Source organism: Pan paniscus, chromosome 16, assembly GCF_029289425.2.
Source record: "Pan paniscus chromosome 16, NHGRI_mPanPan1-v2.0_pri, whole genome shotgun sequence".
Classification (NCBI taxonomy): domain Eukaryota; kingdom Metazoa; phylum Chordata; class Mammalia; order Primates; family Hominidae; genus Pan; species Pan paniscus.
In genome coordinates, this window is record NC_073265.2 from 70,667,969 (window position 1) to 70,687,737 (window position 19,769).

The 19,769-nt window shown below is 41.1% G+C and overlaps 1 long non-coding RNA gene across 1 annotated transcript in view; it reads left to right on the forward strand.

The window, feature by feature from the left end:
- The first annotated feature begins 11,631 nt into the window (after positions 1-11,631).
- Positions 11,632-19,769, forward strand: part of LOC129394066 (uncharacterized) — a 56,852-nt gene continuing 48,714 nt past the window's right edge. The window contains exon 1 of the long non-coding RNA XR_008621270.2: positions 11,632-13,285. This is a non-coding gene — a long non-coding RNA (uncharacterized LOC129394066). The remainder of the gene's footprint in view (positions 13,286-19,769) is intronic.

The window sequence follows — 19,769 nt, forward strand, 5'->3', positions numbered from 1 at the left end:
TGTAGGAGGTCAGGGACCGTCCTGTGTTTCTGGCAGAGCTGAAATGTATCCTGGACCACGGAATGGAGGATGTCCGCATGGTCTGGGTTGGATGGAGGCTTGAGTGAATTCTCACAGCACAGAAAAATGTTATTTTCTCTGGACAATTTAAAAACAGTGGTGACCACTTTCTACTTTCGGTTTCCCCATGATGGCAAAAAGAAATACAAATGGACTCTAAGATGATGGTGACTCATGATGCCTGCTCCCTTCATTGCTGCAGATCTTTGGTTCTTATTGTCTATTATCTACCTTGTCCCTTCCTTCTATAATCTCCCCAGCTCCTGAAATGTAAAGGCAGGACATCTCAACTCACTATCTTAAACTTAAACCAGTTGCCCATCTTCATGCCATTCAGCTTTTCAATGTAACCGTCAAGTACCTGCAGCCTTTCTTTTCTGGTTCTGCATTGGATGATTGATGTTTCATTGACCTTGTGGAGGAAAGAGGGTACAGGTAAGCAGTAAAGACTCCAGGATATCAGTGATGACATTATATGATGCTAAAGAGTGTGTGTATGTGCGCGCGCGCGTGTGTGTGTAATGTGCACAGCCCTGTTTTACTTTTGAGACTCCGAGACCCAGTGATAAGTGAATTGAGCAAGGCTACACTAAGAAGACAACTGCTGCCATCTTGGGCTTGAAGAGATTCATCTTAGAATACTGAAGGGAGAATTTTCCCCTCCACCTTTACAATCCCTGATTTGGAAAGATCTTCTCCTGTGATAATGAACTGGTCCCAGGCGTTGCCCTACTCAGCAGCAATGGATGGATAGGAGGGAAACCTGGAGATAATAATGGCAGCTTTCAGGGAATCCCATCCTGTGAAGACATTACCTTCAAGACCAGAAAGAAAAGTTACGCTCTCGTCATTTTCCTGCATGTTGGCCCTACTACTCAGCCCTTTACCCCTACCCCATCCTTCCCAACAATGAGGAGGTGTTGAGTAACCTTGTTACCTTGTTAAAGAGACTGAATGATGCTGCCACCTTTGTCCTATAAGGAACTACTTGGTTTGAATTTCTCCAAGTCTATGCCAAACTCCTGAATGAGTTTGGCCCGCCTTTGGTTTATACTGTCTAGCCAGCCCTGCTCTAACTAGGCTCCTGTCCGCCTGAGAAATATGTCCCTTTCCAGACACCTGTTTGTCCTCTCCATAGCCCTGGCATGACCTGGGCAATGTGACACCCAGAACATGCCTGGATCTGTACCTTATCACTAACCAAATCCATGTAGGAATACTAACTATTTGAATTCCTTAGCTCAGTATCTGAGTCTGAATATGCATAGATTAATATTTCCCAAATAATCTGATTCCATTAGCGATCATTTGAGAAATATCTTGGGACAGCTGGAAAGACTTCAGACCTTTTCCTTAGTCAAACTGCAATGCTTTCAAAAGTTTTCTAGCACAGTTTGGCCTGCAAACAAATTTAGTTCATTTCAGTAGGAGGTAACAAAGCTTTCTGTACCTGCCTTCTTCTGGTGCAGTTCTTGTTTGCACTTTATTTCTCTGCAATGTCATGGGGGGAAGCCAGGTAATAAATAGAGACAGATAGTAAACAGACTCCTAAGTATTTAATGGGGTTGGTCGGATTTACGGCTCCAGTGTCATAACACAGAATTACCCAATTCCTTCAGCTGCTTAGTAAGTTTCACATTATCACACAAATCAAGGGTGACTCTCTTAAAGTTGTGGTGATCATCTGAATGCTTTTCTTCATTAGATGTCAAAGTAGGAGAAAGACAACTATTTTGGAAGGTTCTCAGATGTGAAACACTGGAAGATATCTGTGAATCTACCTCCCACTCTCTATCACCATACCCAGGAATGTATTTCCTTTGTTCTATTGACACTGGCAACTCCCAGATCTGATTGCCTTGATGTAGCCTGGAGCTACGAGAGGTCCTTAGAATCTGTTCTTGCCAGTGGCCCCTTTGCAGAATTAATAAAAAATCTTATGCACAGTAATAGCAAAGCTTTGCTCCCTCTACTTGACTTTTGGGAAAGCTTGGCTCATTGGTAAACATGTAATGTTCTTTATATTAAAACAGAGTTCTGATACTCTCAGAGTTGGGGCAAATTGTTAGCCTTTCACCAAAACTTGAAAGGCTTTCTACGTTAAGATCCAAGCTCCTGCCTTATAAATATTCTGAATTACAGTCAATTTTGGAATACTCTTGTGGCAGAGAAAGTAACATGCACCAAATAGTCCAGGCTTGTGTTGAGTTAGAGCCATGCGACAAGTTCCGGCCAATAATATATGTGTGCGAGTGATACATGCCCCTTCTGACAGAAGCAGTGAAAAATTTATGAACAATATTTTAGTTTTCTTTCCTCTACTATGGCAACTTAAGTTGTGTGAGCCAGATAATGGAGTTTCAGGATGATGGTTCCTACTCAGCCTGGGTCCCTGAGTGACTGTATGGAATAAAGCTCTGCCGACACTTGTTAGACATGACCATGTGTAACAAATAAGCCTTTGTTAAGCCACTGACCATTTGGAGTAATCTGTTACAACTGCAGAACAGAGCATAACCTGATTAACAGAATTCCTACTTCCCAAATTTCTGCTTCCTTTCCTGGCTGCATAATTTGTCCAAGCTGTCTGTCATCTACATACTCCTTTACCCTATTTATGGCTTATACTATCTCATCTGACCTTCATGGTCTATTCTAAATGTCATCTCCTTCCCAAGGATCTCCAGTTTCCAGTTGGATGGGATACCCTCCTCTTCTCTGCTAATAGAGTAGTATACCTCTCTTAAGGCAATCATCTCATTTGCTTCTCTTCCTCATCCATTTAACTTAGAGCTCCTGGAAGGTGAAGACTATGTTTGATTCACCCAAACACCCCAAGGCCCCAGCTGAACATTCTGTGGTAGCTACAGGTGGATATTATTTAGTTTGAATTGAGTTTTCTCCTGAGGTTAGCAATGCGTAGGCCAATGTAGACAGCACTCTGTGAAATGATTTTAAATAAGTTATCTGCCTGAAACATAGCAACAAGGAGAGAAGAAAACAAAAAAAAAACCCTTTACATGAGTAAGTGTAATTCTCAGAAAATAAGAGAAATAGCATATCAGAAAAAGACATAGGAAGCAAAAGTGATGCTTGCTGAAGAACATCAGAATGGGAATTAGGAAACAAACTTCTAGATTTGACTCCTTTGAAAACTAATTCTGTGATCTCTCTGGAACTCAGGTTCTTCATCTTGTACATGGGATCAGAGGCTGGACGATAAATTAATTAAGGTATTTCATTCTGGAATTTTACTTACAGAAACCCCAGGTGCTGAGATGTTTTCCAGGACTAGGATGAAGTCTCCATCTTGTGGCTAAATTAAGTTCTGCAGTCACTCAACATTATGAACATCAAGATCCAAGTCAATTTAGTGGAGCAGCGTAGATTAGGTCAATAGCTTCTGTGAGAAACAGAAACACATCTTCTTAATGCAAATGCAGCAGGACAGGTTCATTCACAGCCATTTGGAAAGGAATTTAAACTTGGACAACGAACTGTGCAAATATATTTATTCATTCTTTTACTAAAGAGAGGGCCTGTCTTATCTTTTCCAGACTTGCATTCCTTGGTTTGTGGCCCCTTCCTCCTTCTTCAAAGCCAGCAGTGTAGCATCTTGCTTCAGCCCTCACATTGCCTCATTCTTATCTGTCAAATCTCTCTCTGCCTCACTCTTATAAGGACACCTAGGTGATCCAGAGTACTCCCATCTCAAGAATTTTTAATTTAATCACTTTTACCATATAACATCCACAGTTTCCAGAGATTAGGATCTGGATATCTTTGGAGACCATTATTAGTCTACCACTGGGAGAAAGTGAAGGGGGCTGGGGAAAGTGTTTCCAGGAACACAGTAGTCTGTCCAGCGCCCCTTCCACCACTATCATTGGTGAGATCGTTGGTAGCAGCTGTGAGGTGTGATAGAGACTGACTTTTCTCCAGTTCCAGGGGCTCCAACTGGCAAAAGCTCATAACTGTTATCATCCCCCTGACTTCAGTGATCTGCTCAGGAATGGGCACTTGAACAAATTCAGACCAGCTCAGGAGCCTCTACCCTCCACCCCCATAGTTGTGGAAAAAGTTTTCATATCAGCTATTCTGGAGGTAGCAAAAAGAAGGCCAAAAGATTACAGCCCTTTTTGTTTGTTTGTTTGCTTGTAAGCCCTGTGGTTCTATTTGACTTTTTAAATTATGCGCATGAATTACTTGGAGACATTTTTTAAATTGAAGTGGAAAAAATAATTTAATTTAAAAGGGAAAACTAACTAAAGTAATATAATTTCAGAGTATTGATTATTGTCCAGAATATGCTTTTATTATTTTGCTAATAAAATTAAATTCACTGTACATTGTTCCAGAAGTATGTTGACTCTAAGGAAAATGTTTTAAATGGAATATCCTGAGGATATCATTGTGGGGAAGTATTGGATGTCCTTGATCTTTTCTGTTCATTGTAGATGTTTTCTAGAAGACAGCACATCTTAAAGATATTTCAGGCTTCTTATGAAGGAAACAGTAAACCTTTTACAAACTATATTTTCCAATTTTCTTGTCTTTTCTTGAAGTACCACTGTACAACTCTTGTTGGAGAGCTACTGTAATTATTTGTGACGTGTTTTTCTTTGGCCAATTCTCTATGGCTTCTACTCAGTACAGCCACCTCATAAGAACATGAGATCACCCTCTCTGCACGTGGCTTTTGGAAGTTGCCATAACTTCATGGGTTCAAAGCCGGCTTCTCTTGGGACCTGCTTCCATGCAATGGCAGTCAGTTCATCATCTGCTGTGGTTCATTCCCTCAGCTTTTGACTCGGTCCTGGGTGTGCCTGAAAGAGAACCCTCTTCCCTCATTGCTGTCCTGAAAAACAAACCCTCTTCTAGTTCTCACTAGAAGAGTGACATATTGTTTTGGGGGAGGAAAGTAGTGTCTCCATGTGTCAACTCGTTTCTCTCCAGGCACACAGTGCTCCAAGGTAAGGGATGCTTACAAGCTATATGACAATGAATGCACAAATTATTCAAAGTGAAAGGGTTTTAAAGATCAGTGAGTTCAATGTCTCCTCAAATGCAAAAATGCCTGTCAGAAACTCCCTGACACACCATCATCTTGCATCAGATACAGTATTTCCAGTTATAGGAAAGTCATGACTGAAATGCATGGAATCAGATTTTTCAGATTGAGAGGTCTAAAGTAGTATTTCTCAATGTGATGTCAGTGGAACACTTGCAGCAGGGTCACCTGGGATGTTCATTTAGGATTCAGATCCTTGGGCCCTGTCACCTACTGAACCATGCTGTCCAGGGATAAAATCCAAGCATATGCCTAGAAGAAAGACTTATTAACTACACTGAAGATTGAGATTAATTGTACTAGACTAACTCTCCTATACAATTCTCAAAAAACCTTGACATCTATTTGTTGAATGTTATGGCTTCTCCCTAGAAAAAGCCATATGTGTGCCTAAGTTGCCTGCTCCCCCACCCCCTGACATTATCATATATTTAATTAGAAAAGTCAATGCCATTGACTTTTTAAAGCCAAGGGCCTCCTAGAATTATGTTTTGCAAAATGTGCTATACACATTGCTTATGGTATATCAAGTAGTCCACATATGGTTAGGCAGTTTTGGAGATAAAAATGATGAAACAATCCTCTTTACATATGTTTTATAAATTTGAAATGTAATATTAATTATACTTTTTAAATTCCACTGCATTTTAATGATTATATCATAAAAGTTGTAAATGTGCTCCAAGAACTGCGTTGGTAAATTTGTTTCAGCTGTCATTCAGGTAACAGAGTCTTGTGAAAATTTTCCAATGTCGCTTGTATTCTATTAGTTGTGATTCGTGTTCTTAAATTGCTGCGTGGAAACTAACCTATGGTGACAATAATCAGGGCTTGGGAAGGCTTGATTGTAAACAGGCTCATGACCCTGGGAACTTTTGGGGATGCAGCAATTATTTTCTTATATTGATTATGTTGGTAGTTCCACGGATGTAGCTTGCCAAAACTCATTAAACGATACACTTCGAATGAATGCATTTTATCATATGTAAGTGAGACCTTGGTAAAGTTGATTTTAAAATGTGAAGTGTTGGCCGGGTGCAGTGGCTCATGCCTGTAATCCCAGGACTTTGGGAGACGGGGCGGGGGGTGGATCACGAGGTCAAGAGATCGAGACCATCCTGGTCAACATGGTGAAACCTCGTCTCTACTAAAAAAAAAAAAAAAATACAAAAATTAGCTGGGCATGGTGGGTGGCCCAGTCCTAGCTACTGGGGAGGCTGAGGCAGGAGAATCACTTGAACCAGGGAGGCAGAGGTTGCAGTGAGCCGAGATCGCACCACTGCACTCTAGCCTGGGCAACAGAGAGAAACTCCGTCTCAAAACAAAAGAAAACAAAACAAAACAAAAAACAAAAACAATAAGACGTGAAGTGTTATAATACCAATTTACAAGAAAGCATATCAAAAATGACTCATTGAAGCAGGTGGTTAGTGATTAAAAATTTAATGAATATACTACAAATCAGAAAAATACACTAGATGTAAATAATAAATAGAGCACCTGTGAAGACAGAGGTTGATCTGTATATGCCGAGAGAAATGAAGATACAAGAGAAATGATGTCACCAGCTGAAATGCTGTCACATTGTTATCTTCATTCTTTTAGAAGAACTAAAGAAATAAAAGAATGAGCATCTGAAAATTAGATTGTATTGATAAACATTGATCCATTCACCCATCAGTCCCACTGTGTTCTGTTACAAAGTTTTTCAAAACGGCAATGTGAAATCTTTCAAGGGTTTGTGAAAAATAAGGTATAGCATCTCTTTGGTGAGCCAAATGAGTTTTTCTAGAATAAGCTTGGCATTTTTCACCCTAAAGTTGATGTATTTTAGTGTAAAAAATGAAGAGGTAGTGAAGTGTAATGGAGGGTGGGAGCCAGGCTCCTCACTGTTGGAGTGGGAAGTTACAGACAAGCAAAGGGAGGAGGCTAGAATAATCCATGGGTAATTGATTAGAGTGGGAGACATCCATATAAACTCATATTTAGCTTAATATATAAATAGTACATGAATATTTATAGATGTATGTGTACATGGGTTATATAGATATGTGTATACATGTATTTCTCTATTTTGTCAGCTGAGAGGAACTAGAGGTAATAAATGACACCCAAGTAGCAGCAAGTAAAGTTAGAACTCAGATCCTGGTTTCTAATACCATTCTCCGATAGAAGGAATGAGGGCTCCTTGGAGCAATGGATGATACTAAGGATGGAGGAGAAACATCTTGCAATGCTAGTAATAAGGAAATGCACAGAAAAACTGACACTGATGGGGCTATGCCAAGGATACAGGAACTGACAGAAAGCTCCCAATGGCCAAAGGCAGAACAAGCTGTGCAACAAAATAAACAAAGTGGTACTGAATTATAACCCAATATATAAAATAAATATCCATGGGTCTACACTGATATAAACAAAATGACTGCATAAATAAATAAATGGAGAAGAATAGCCAAATCTCCAGTGCAGAAGAATTTCAAATAATTTATGCAGATACTGTGAGGGTTAATTTTGTGTGCTAACTTGGAGGATGTTTTCAGATGTGATTAGCATTTACATGGGTGCACTTTGAGTAAAGCAGATTGTCCTCCATTATATGGGTGGGTCTCATCCAATCAGTCGAACCATGAATCAAAGCAAAAGACTGCCCCCTGCAAGCAGGAAGGAATTCTTCAGTGGACTGCCTTTGGACTTCATCTATATTCTTGGCTTACCTGAGTCTTGAGCCTGACAACCCACACTGCAGATTTTTGACTTCCTGGCCTCCAGAATTGCATGAGCCAATTCCTTATAATAAATCCTTCTCTCTACATATGCACACACATACATCCTATTGGTTCCGATTCTCTATAGAACCCTGACTAATACAGATAATTTGCATTCAAGAAAAGTGAGCATGATTCACATTCCTTACGTGTGGGCTGCATATACTGACTTCCTTCCAAAGAGTACAGTGTGGAAAATAGAGGGAGAAGAGTAACTTTACAGTGGAGAAGATTGGCAAACTACCTCAGCCAGGTGACCAAGGTCAACATCAACAATGACTAGTCATGTTGATGGTATGTATCCTTGATATCATGAAAATGGCACTGTATCTGTGATCCTCCTCCCCTACCCCATAATCCCAGTCTAATGAGAAAAAACATTAGACAAATACAAATTGATGAATATTCTACAAAAATACCTGACCAACACTCCTCAAAAGTGTCAAGGTCATCAAAACCGAGGAAACTCAGAGACTTTCAAGGCCAAGAGGAGTCGAAGGAAACAGGACAATTAAATGTAGTATGATATCCTGAATAAGATCTTGGGAGAGAAAAAGGACATTAGGTACAAACTAAAGCAATCTAAATGAAGTATGGACTTTGGTTAATGACAATGTATCTATATTGGTTCATTAATTGTGACAAATATACCATATTAATATAAGATGTTACTAACAGAGGAAACTGTGTGGGGTACACAGGATCTCTCTGTACTAGTTCCTTAATTTTTCTGTAAATGTAAATCTACTCCAAAATAAAAAGTTTGTTTAAAAAAAAAGAAAAAGGAGGAGGAGGAGGATGAAAAGATGGAAAAAATAAACTAGGGAGGCACCTTTTAGAGTTACACTTCTCACAGCAAAAAGAACTACAAGTTATTCCACTACCAAGAAGCTTGCAGGGTTAGCCACAAAACCAATGATAAGTATTGTACCTGGGAAAATAATCAATTAATCTTTGCAATTCTAGTCAGATCATACTATTGGACACCACATCATAGCAATGGCACATGATAGATTACAACAAATGCTATTGTTTAAAAATTATCCAAAATGTAGAAATAAAGCAAAAGAAGATTGCTCGTGCTTTCAATATCATATACCAGACCAGCATCTATCAGGCCCATCAAGCATTACTTCATTTTTTAAAAGATGGACTCTTGTTGATTAACTATTTTCTGTTAATTAAAGCCAAGACTCTGAAGTCACGTGTTAACTTGTAGATTTTTGTCTAATGGAGATGCAAAACATTAACTAGTTATATCTCTGACTTAGCAAATTTATTTTGGTATTCCTTTCCTAATAGACTGTGTAATCTTTTTTTTCTCTAATTTTTCTTTCAATCATTCTGTGCACGTTGCTGGTTTCCTCATCAATAAATCAACAGCTCATTGACACACATTTGCTTTATATTTGTATGAGTGTAATGTTTTTAACTTGTTTAAAAAATATGCTTTTATCGTGCATGTTCAAGGAGCTATTTTGTGTTGCAATTAGATGACATAGATCACTGGTATTTGATCATGCATGTTTGCAGTACATATATGAGAAGAAGCTCTTGGTGGCTTCTGTTTATCAAAGCAGTTCTTTAATCAAAGTTTTTAAAACCAAAAACTGAAACTAAGACCTAAAGTTTCTTTAAACTAGAAAACCTAGATATGTCATGAAGATAGCCACTGCTACTCAAATACAACTCGTACTTGGAAGCCAATCCATACATTGCCTTTCTCTTAAAAAGCACTAATTTACCAAATATAGAGCTCCTGACCTTGATTCAGTGTTCACAAAAATTGTAAAAATTTTAAATATAATCAAATCATGCCTACAGAGAATGTGTATTTTTAGCAAATTGCACCAAGAAATTGGCAGCAAGGACAAGATTCTGCTTTTCCCTGTTGAACCATCCTGGCTGCCAAAAGAAAAGGTTTTTGAAACAAAGAAAGAGCTTTAAAAAGTTTTTATGACACCCGTGATACCAGTGTGACAAAATGTGCACAGGACTTTTTCTGTCCTCTGACAATTTTAGAATGAAGTCCCTGAGCTGAAAACAGAAAGTGTGAAGTGTTATCAGATTCCAAAAAGAGCTGCCCAGGAGATGTCAAGAGATGGAAGAATTTGCCTGGATCCCATCAACTCACCACAGCCCTTCCTATATGTAAGAACAGGAACCAGAAAGAGAAGGGACCCTTCAGAGTCAGAGCCCAGGGCTACGGTTTTTTACTCTCCACCGCTGCCCAGGCTAAGAGTTACCTTCAGAGTTGGGCCCTCAGTCATGCCTGCCCAAGTGCGGGTGGTGGGACCTCAATCCCCGGCTAGACAGCTGCATAGGCAGCTAACTTGCTTCTGTCTGCCCTGTGTGTCTCTCTAAGCAAGAGAAAAGAGAGGAAAGAGACAAGAGGCTAGATGCAGGATAGGCAGGAGCTGTCCGGGAGCCTCCTGCTCTCCGTATCTCACGTGGCAGGGTGAGAAGGATAAGTAGACACCGTGGGAGGGTGCCAGGCTTGGTAGCTTACTAAAGAAGGCTGTGGGCTGACCATGAAGTGCAAGGAGGGGGGCATCCCTTTGGGGGCAGGAGCTGGGGAGGGGCTTACCTAGGGGTGAAGCTGGAGTGACTCTGCCAAGTAAAGATAATGTGCGTGGGGAAGCCGCCTATAGAGTCTCCTAAGGAACACACCCGTGTCTCCAAAATAGCCAGCCTCCTATACAGAGCGCGTCTGCTGAGAGAGAATGACATTACACCAGTTAAACAAAACACCTTTGCCCCTCTTCTGTAATTCCTTCTCTCCTTGTCCAAAGGTGGAAGCAAAAAGGAGAAGGGAAGGCGGGCATGAGAGAACATAGATTGCACTCAAGTCTCACCTGCTGCCTGGCTGGTTCTGGGGAGCAAGAGAGGGGATATGAGGTTGAGTGAGTGATTGAAACTTAAAATGAACCGGACGAGAGTGTGCTTTTAAATATCGCTTGAGTAACTGAAAGTAAGCAAAAAGCTATGGGATTTGCCTAAAGCATCTTTAAGTGATGGAAAAGAGAGATGCAGCTAATCAAGTTTGAAAGCAAAGATGAGAGAAAAACACCATTTTGTGTTGTGGCTTATTTAGTTTAGATGGTTCAATAAATTCAGTTACACCCATTTTGGAGTGCATTTCAGAAAATAGTCTATATCTTAAGTGGCTTGAATTTATCACTTAAGGATCATAATTTTTAATGTTAAGAATGTGATATTAGGATTTATTAAGATTCAGTTATGGGACAAACAGCTCGATTTTCAAGAGCTTCATTTTCTCCAGGCAATGATTTACTTTTCTCATCAAAGAGAGAATCTTATATTGGCTATGTTTTAAAGTCACATTAATAGGCTGTAACAGACTATGAAGAAATTCTTTTTAGATTCAAGGTAACTAGAGACCATTTGCCTCTCATCATAATGATCTACTAAACATTTATATAGCACTGACTATGTGCCAAGTACTGTCCAAGGTGCTTTGCTTATATTAACTCAATATATATAAAAAATTAAAATCCTCTGATGTTGCTATATGTGAAAGTTCTTTACAAGCTATAAAATGCAGCATAATTATCAGAGGATATTACCGATATTATAATAATAACAATTACTAAGATAACAAGAATGTTTCCTTGTTTCAGAAGTCAATTGGTGTTGATGGGAATTTAAGAAAAAAATGTCCAGTGCAGCATATTCTTTCATCACAACATACCCCATTCCTTCTCCAACAGGCAACCTCATGGAGACCATGGACCCCTCTGCCATCCCACCCATCTTTGAACCAATGCAAACTGTCTTCAGAACTCATGCCCTTACATAAACAGGCTCTACAGGCAGATCACCTGAGGTTGAAAGGTGAAGCCAGCTGGACTTCTGGGTCCAGTAGAGACTTGGAGAACTTTTCTGTCTTACAAAAGGATTGTAAAATGCACCAATCAGCACTCTGTAGCTAGGATTGTAAAACGCACCAATCAGTGTTCTGTAGCTAGCTAGAGGTTTGTAAAATGCACCAATCAGTGCTCTGTAGCTAGCCAGAGGTTTGTAAAATGCACCAATCAGTGCTCTGTAAAAACACACCAATCAGTGCTCCATAGCTAGCTAGAGGTTTGTAAAATGAACCAATCAGCACTCTGTAAAATGGACCAATCAGTGCTCTGTAAAATGGACCAATCAGCACTCTGTAAAATGGACCAATCCACTCTGTAAAATGGACCAAATGGGAGGGGACAAATCAGGGAATAAAAGCTGGCCACCCCAGCCCTCAGCGGTAACCTGCTTAAGTCCCCTTCCAGGCCGTGGGAGGTTTGTTCTTTCGTTCTTCACAATAAATCTTGCTGCTGCTCACTCTTGGGGTCCGCATCACCTGTAAGAGCTGTAACACTCACTGTGAAGGTCACGCTTCATTCCTGAAATCAGCAAGACCATGAACCCACTGGAAGGAACAAACTCCGGACACAAGGGCAGGAGTTTGAGACCAGCCTGACCAATAGGGCGAAACACTGTGTCTACCAAAATTACAAAAATTAGCTGGGCTTGGTGGTACGCACCTGTAGTCCCAGCTACTTGGGAGGCTGAGACAGGAGAATTGCTTGAACCCTGGAAGCAGAGGATGCAGTGAGCCAAGATTGTGCCACTGCACTATAGCCTGGGCGACAGAGACTCTGTCTCAATAAATAAATAAATAAATAATATAATATAATATAATATAATATTAAAAAAAACCTCTACAATATTTTCCTGCTGTCCTCCTAACACTTGAACTTGGGCTAATGCAATTTAAGCTTCAAGTCTACCCAGTGTCAGTGAAGTGAAGCAATGAACAGTGCCTAATGAGCCCTTAAAATGTAGACCACCCATCTACATAGCGCCTTCTTTTCCACCCCTTTAAACAAATGATAGCTACTGCTGTTTGATTTTTACATTAAGAAGAACGTGTTGTCAAAAGTACCTAAATCATTTTCTCAGCTTGGTGCTTCACTTTCCCTTTAAGGATGCAGACTAAGGATCTTAATTTATGAGTTACCCACTCAAGCCTCTTTGCCACACACCTGGACCTGTTTGCAGAATTAAATTATTGGCTGTGAATCTAACATCAAACCTCCAGATGGCACCAGAGAACTGAGAAAAACAATTCCATTGCCAAGGAGCCTTTGTGTTGCTGACAAGAGAGGAGCAGGCTGAGAGAAAACGCCCTGTTTGTCACAAAGTTACATCTGCGAGCTCCTTCAAGGAAGGGAGGTGCCTGACGCTCCTTGTTAATGCCGGTTGCTGTTACAGACTTGCAATTGTGCAACTCTGTGATGTAAACAGGCAGGCTTTGTATTTTTGCTGTGCCCCTGGAGAGTGGAGAGGGTGGTTCTCTTGGCTGTCTCTGGAACAAATTTGGGTAAGTGCTCAAAGATGTGTTACTACAGAATGTACTTGTGAAGCTCTTGTTGCAGTGCAGTCAGATAAGCAAAGATATCTGCTAGAAAATAAAGAAAAAGCTACACAATTTTAGACTTTGTAGTTCATTGTCTTTTAAGACAGCAAGTCCTGCTATTGTCTGTCATAAAGCTACAGAAAAAGACCATATTGAAAACTGACGATAGCAGTTGATTATTTGTGAAAAGCCTGAGAGATGATTCAGTAAATACAAGGTGAATTTCATTGCATCTTCATGCAATCAGAGACTTGCATACACTTTTTATCCCCTAAACAGATGAACGAATGGCATGGGCCAGCTAGCAGGGAGTTGGCAGGATAAAGTTCTAACCAACAATTGCCACTTGCCTTCCTTTCTTCCATCAGCTTCTAGCTTACCTTTCAGAGACAGGTTCTATCAAAGGAAACCTAAAGGGAACCTTCCTCCTTGGCCCTGCCCCATCTGGCGTCCACAAGGATACTACACTCCAGTGAAGACTAGGGTGTATCCCAACTCCCCAAGAGCAGCATTAACAGCTATTAATCCTAAAAGTCATGGTTTACTTCTGCAACATTGAGACACTTGCTGGGGCCAGAGCACAGGGGGCAAATGGGAACCTGAAATGCTCTTTTCCCGGCTTACTGCAGGACTCTTTGTCTCATCTGTTAGCCATATGTCACCCCATTCGAGAGATCTCTCCTGACCATCCCATCTAAAATTATTTCCAGTTACTCACTCTCTCATCCCTCTGCACTTATGTGAATAAAACAGTCTCATTTTATACTTGATTGTCTGCCTTCCCTCCCTACAGTTATTGTTGAAGCAGGCAGGAATTCCCTCTGTCTGGCTCCCACGGTATCCCCACCTTTTAGAAGAGTGTGTGGCACGTAGAAGGTTCAATATAGATTGAATAAAAGAATGAATGATGACAATAGGCTGATCCATTTCTCTATTTTCTTCTGGTTATGAAATTTGATTAAAAAATGAGATTTGGGATCAAAGCCATTACCAGAGAACATTATATTAACACAAATAACTGAATTGTGCCTTAGGAAAAGACAGTGTATAACAGGGGATTATAGATAACTTAAAAGAATATCTTTTCCACAGTAATAAAAGAGTGGAACATTTTAAAATAAATGATGAAAAAGAGAACCCAAAGGCACAGGATCCTGCTGATAAACAATTGCACATAAGGGTGTACTATTTCTATGAGAATAAGTATATCCCGGCTCAAAAAGAGCAGAATAAAATTGGTACAGTCTCAGGTTTATTCTGCTATTTAATTTACAGTTGCACAACCACATGGGACATCCACCAACTCACCAGTCCAGGAGGGAGAAAAACGCCTTGGATTCTTTCTATATTTATAGGCATGTATACTGCAAATTGCATTATCTCTAACAGACTGCCAGATGAGCTGGAAAAGATCATCTGTCAGCACATCCAGAAAGCTTTCTCAGACTTTCAGATTAGCTCAGGTTCCACTGTAATCTCACTATGTACTTCTTCATCAAATCGATTACCGTTGTAATTAAGTGATGAACTGGGTGATTTGTTATGTAGCCTCTTTCACCTCCATTGTGATGTACCCTTCAAGACAGAATGTGTCTGTTCCTGTCCAATGCTACATTCCTAGCCCTTGGGGAATGCCTGCTAAATCAAAACAATTAATTAAATATGTGTTGAATAAATAAATGGATAAATTGAGCATTTATTATGCTCCAAGCACAGTACTACATACATTCTTACACACATTGCTTTTTAAATTTCATCTCACACAACCCTATCTGATAGATGCTAGTTTTATCCCCATTTTACAGATGAAAAAACTGAGGTCTTTAAAAAGATTAAGCAATATCATTGAACAAGAATTGAACAATAACATCTATAGCAAGTTGCCCATTTTAAATGATATTTTATTGGGGAATGTGAATTATTGTAGAAAAAGGAAGTCTTCGGCAAAGAAACACCTAGAAGCAAATTTCATCACTAGAGAGCATTGCTATTTACTGAAGTTCAAAACTACATATTTAGGCCCGGTATCCCCTTTTTGGTATGTGCCAGACCAATTATCAATAATGCAGAGTTTACATTTTTCTCAAACATGAATGACTGGTTTGTTGAGTATGTTGAACTTGCCACTATCTAGTAAACAACTTTATTTTTCCCCTACCACTATCTTCACACCGTTTAGCCATGTTGCCTTTTTCCATCATTGGATGGAATCTTGGGCAGATTCCCCCAGCTTCTCATTGATTTTCAACCATAAGAGCAGCCTCATTTTATTTAGGGTATCAAAAAGTCAATTATAATTACTTTGTATTTTGTTAAATATAACAGTGGCATTGTTATATTTAAAGTTTGAAATGATAAAGTATGTAAAGTTTGATTTTGAAATAGTCCAGAAAAAAAAAAGAAGGGGAGAGAAACCACAACCAGTAAAAGATTGATAATAGTCGAAGTTGGATGATGAGCGCTTGGTGAGTAATTGTACTCTTCTCTCTGCTTTTGTACAGATTTGAAAATGTCCACACTAAAATGTTTTGTAAAAATCCTGTCTGGTTTAAATAGAAACTGGATGACATTCTCCAGTGTGAAACATGTGTCTCCTCATCTTCCATCCCTCCATCTCCCCTCAGCTTATGCTGACCCCTGGGCCCCGTAAAAAAAAAAGCCACAGTGCAGAAAGCAGGCATGGTCAGTCTTTCTCCTTTCCTGTGCTTGGCTCTTCTCTTCCTCCTCTTTTTATTTTCCTTTCTTCTACTGGCTCTATTTCTTGCTCTTCCAGGGCTGGGGAAACTGGGAGGGGAGGGAGGCAAAGGGGAAACTACCTTTTTAATTGGCTGGTGCTATCTGTCATTCTCTCTGGATGGCCATGCCCTCTGGCATGGCAGGGGCCACATGCAGGTCCTTTGATGAGGCTCCTCAAAGGACTCTTCATTGGCCTCTTACCACCACCACCATGTTCCATTGTACCCTGACTGGTGAGAGACACGACCTTCCTGGCTGATATGGTCTGAATGTGTCTCCCCAGATTTATATGTTGAAATTCCAAAATGATGGTGGTATTGAGAGGTGACAAGGTCGCTTGCTCTGGGCGCCTCCTCAGCCTCGGCGTCCGCTCTGGCCGCACTTGAGGAACCCTTCAGTCCGCCGCTGCGCTGTGGGGGCCCCTCTCTGGGAGCCGAGGCCGGAGCCGGCTCCCTCTGCTGGCGTGGAGGTGTGGAGGCAGAAGCGTGGGCGGGAGCCCGGGCTGTGCGTGTCCCTCGTGGGCTGGCGCGGGTTCCTGGTGGGCGCGGGCTCAGCGCCCTGCACTGGGCGTGGCCCGCCGGCGCATGCTGGGCTTGATATGGGGACGAGCTCCCTCTGGGCTGCCAGAGTGCCTGGGCTACATGCTGCAAAGCCGCGCAGAGAGTGCCATTGAGAGGTGGAGCCAGCTGGGCTTCTGGGTCAGGTGGGGACTTGGAGAACTCTTCTGTCTAGCTAAAGGATTGTAAACACACCAATCAGCACTATGTGTCTAGCTAAAGTTTGTAAATGCACCAATCAGCGCTCTGTGTCTAGCTAATCTGGTGGGGACTTGGAGAACTTTTGTGTCTAGCTAAGGGATTATAAATGCACCAATCAGCACTCTGTGTCTAGCTAAAGGTTTGTAAACACCAATCAGCACTCTGTCAAAACGGACCAATCAGCTCTCTGTAAAATGGGCCAATCAGCAGGATGTGGGTAGGGTCAGATAAGGGAATAAATGCAGGCTGCCTGAGTCAGCAGTGGCAACCTCCTCAGGTATCCTTCCAGGCTGTGGAGTCTTTGTTGTTTTGCTCTTAGCAATAAATCTTGCTGGTGCTCACTCTTTGGGTCCGTGCCGCCTTTATGAGCTGTAACATTCACTGGGAAGGTCTGCAGCGACACCACAAACCGGGAGGGAGGAACAACTCCAGACGTGCCGCCTTTAAGAGCTGTAACACTCCCCGAGAAGGTCTGCAGCTTCACTCCTGAAGCCAGTGAGACCACAAACCCACCGGAAGGAACAAGCAACTCCAGACACGCTGCCTTTGAGAGCTGTAACGCTCACTGCGAAGGTCTGCAGCTTCAGTCCTGAAGTCAGCGAGACCACTAACCCACCACAAGGAAGAAACTCCAGACACATCTGAGCATCTGAAGGAACAAACTCCGGACACACCATCTTTAAGAACTGTAACACTCACCATGAGGGTTGGCGGCTTCATTCTGGACGTCAGCGAGACCAAGAACCCACCAATTCCTGACACAGTATGAAATGGGTCCTTTGGGAGGTGAGTGGGTCATGAGGCAGGAGCCCTCATGAATGGGATTAGTTCCCTTATAAAAGAGGCCCCAGAGAGTGGCCTTGCCACTTCCACTTGTGAGGACACAGTAAGAAGGCACCATCTAGGAGGAAGCAGGGCCTTTGTGGACACCAAATATGATAGTGCCTTGATCGTGGACTTCCCAGCCTCCAGAACTGAGACATAAATGATTGTTGTTTATAAGTGACCTGGTTAGTGTTATTTTTTGTTATCATAACTCTAACAGACAAAATCATTGGCTGCCTTCTCATGACATCTCTCGCGGCTCCTGCCCTAGTTACTGCCACGATCTTCGTCCTGTTGGGTGAGATTCCCTTGCTATAGGCAAGCCCCCAGGCAGGGCCTTTTAGGAGTGCCATAGTTTTGATGCTTTCTGTGTTTTCCATCTGGTCCATGGGCTCTCAAGCACACCTGCTTTATGAAATGGTGGGAGTTCAGCTTGTCCATCTAGTGCCTCTCTCCCTGGGTCCTGCCATCTTGGGCCTTCCGGCTAATCTCAGGAGCGAGAGATGCTTATTTCCCCATTTTGCACCTGTTGCTCTTGGCTTTAGCTGTCACCGAAATTGTGAGGAAATGAAAAGTCCTACTCAGCATCCTTTTGTACCCTCCCGGCATGATTTTGAAGATTAAATAGGATAAAACCTATGAAACAGCATAGTGCCTTGCATATTATAATTTCTCTATAAATGTTACTATAATAAATGAAAGGGGAGAAACTATCTTTCAGTAGACAATTAAAATATACTTGAAATTTAATATTCAATTTGATTAAAAACACTTCTTAACACTTCTCAGTATGGTGGTCTAGGTATTCTGAAGATTCTTGTCACTGCAAGCTGTACACCAGATATGAAGACACTGCACAGAGGCAGCACTGTAGGGCAAGGAATTAGAGACAATGAAAGAGATATGATACACAAAGACATGCAGGATAGAACAAGAGGGTTTAACATCCAATTGGAATTTCATTGAAGAGATCAAAGAGACCAATAGATCCTGACCTGGTCACTTGGCTTACCTACCCGGTGCTCCCCTGACTGGCCAACATATCCTGTCCATGGCCTGTAATGTACAAAGGAGAGGCACCTTGACTCCATAATCCTCAGACTGACACCACATGCACACAACAGACCACCTTCAACCCGGCCAGAACTCACCTAGTGACAAACTCAAACATTGTCAGTCAGCCAGCGACACTCTGCAGCTTTGCTTTCCTTATTGATATGGAACAGGGACAGGCCACAGTCTTTCAGTTTTAGAAGACCTACCACATTTCTCCTCTCCCTACCTCATTCCTGAAAGTCAACTTTGACTTTGTTGGACCTAGTCCTTGGCTTGACAGCACAGCTTTTTTTTTTTTCTATTCAGTGCTCAATCTTTGTTTTCAATCATCTTTAGTTTTCCTTTAGCAAAATAACTTGAGATTTCTACAATGAAGAATGACATGAACTCCTAAAAGAATAAAAATAGTGTTCATATCTTTCATAGTCGGCAAGAGATAATAGAGTAAGAATATATGTGTGCAATTAATCTAAAAGCAGAAAAAAGACAGAAAAAATATTAAAATAGCACAAAATCATTTAAGATAAGTAAAGCCAAGTAATTGATAACACAAAAAGGCAGAGGGTCTAAACACATCTGTTAAAAGGCAGAAAGTGTGCTAGAAGATGAAAAGGAAACCAACTTTACCTACATGCTGACTATGAGAAACTAAAAACACAAGAACACAACAGTGACAGCAATGTCAAAAGTAAAAGGTGAAAAAAGGTACAGCAGGCAAATACTAATCAAAAGCTGATATCTTTATATTAGTGTCGAACAAAGTGGTTTTTGAGACAAAACACCAAGTGTATGAAATTACTCAAGAATGGTAAAAGTTTCAGTTCATCAGAGAAAGTTAATACTAAACACAACCACCTAAATTTGCATCAAAATATATAAAACACAGCTGAGTGTGGTGGTACACACCTGTGGTCCCAGCTACTTGGGAGGCTGAGGCAGGAGGATCGCTTGGGCCTTGGAGGCAGAGGTTGCAGTGAGTTGAGATGGCGCCACTGCACTCCAGTCTAGATGACAGAGAAAGACCCTGTCTCAAATATATATATATACACACACACACTCACACATATATATTT